A 1,478-nucleotide genomic window follows, 5' to 3' on the forward strand; every position below is an offset into this window, starting at 1 on the left:
CACTGTCTTCTGTCCCATTTGGATTTTTATTTACACTAACTGTGAAATCTAGCTCAAGTCACGTCTTTGTTTTATTGCCACACAGAGAAACCCAAGCTACTTGTTGCTTTGTAAGTGTGTTTTCCCTTAATGGTTTGGGGGGAAAAAGGGAAAAAAACACCTTTGGAATGATTTGTCTCTTACAATGTGATACAATGTCCATGAGATACAAGCAAAAATTATTTTTTATTCAAAAGCTGTGATTTGTCCAAGCTGAATTCTTAGCAAAAGGAATTGCTGACTTAGCAATTCTAAAGCGAATGAGAAAAGGTGCTTTAGATTTCAGGTGCTGTCCCCAGTTTAGAAAGGGACTGGGTGTTGGGCTTCTTTGACAGACCTTAGAGATAGTGCAGTGCATTTTGGTTTTCTTGTCATATGATATCAGTTCATTTCCCTGGGGTTGGAAAAGCGCTTCATCAGTAAAACGTCAGTGGGAATGTTGCCTCGTGCTCAAGATACTCAAATGCTTCTTGATCAGTTGGAATCCAAGGGGAAGGCACAATCTTCACCACATCATTGTTAGAGAAGTCACTGTGCCCCTGACCTCATAATTCCCTCCATAAACCCTTCTGCGTTGCTCCCTTTCAGTCTTTATAAACCTACTTTTACGGTGCTTATGGTCACTTCCCCTTCACTCTTACCCCACACTCCTCTTACCTCACACTCCGGCTCCAACTCTATAAAGTGCATTAAGAAAGGTTTTTCATAACTGCCAAGTTGTACCATTATTCATAAATCAGAGGAAAATTCTAAATATATTTTATTTTGGAGTCCTGTAACTCAGTGGTTAGAGCACTCGCTTTGCAAGCGAGAGACCTGAGTTCAATTCCAGGCAGGGCGAAACCTTGGGCAAGTTTCCTTACTCCACATGTCTAATAATAATCCCTCCAAAACCAAAACCAATAATAAATTGGTCATTTTCAATCTACGACTGTTTGTGAGACAATTGGCTGCCGTGTTCGCCCACAAATATACAGTCAATTCACTTTACAGTATATTCTGTGAAGCGCTTTGGGACGTCCTCCTGATGTGAAAAGCGCTATATCAAATGCAAGGATTATAATTATTATTATAATGAGGTTCCCTTGGAAGAAACAGAGTGTGGTTTACAATGCCACAGTTTTGACCTCTCATGTTCCAGTGTAGAACTTGGTTAGGATAGATACAAATTCAGCAAAACCATTATTCTGCTTGAACTTTCCCTACCCAATTCTGCTCTTGCCTGAGAGAAAAAAGCTGACAATTTGCATGCGTGCCAGTGGGTATTGAGAAGAGGGCAATAGGACATAGCACAGGATAAGTGACAAGTTGCGTGGTTTATTCAGACAGTCTCAAGAGGCTGGCACTCACATTCTGGGTGAAAGCACACTGTAGGTATCACTTGATAAATAAACTGCACAACATGTAACTTGCTGCTGAAAAACAAAAAAAAATACACT

This window comes from Callorhinchus milii, unplaced genomic scaffold, assembly GCF_018977255.1.
Source record: "Callorhinchus milii isolate IMCB2004 unplaced genomic scaffold, IMCB_Cmil_1.0 Scaffold1, whole genome shotgun sequence".
Classification (NCBI taxonomy): Eukaryota; Metazoa; Chordata; class Chondrichthyes; order Chimaeriformes; family Callorhinchidae; genus Callorhinchus; species Callorhinchus milii.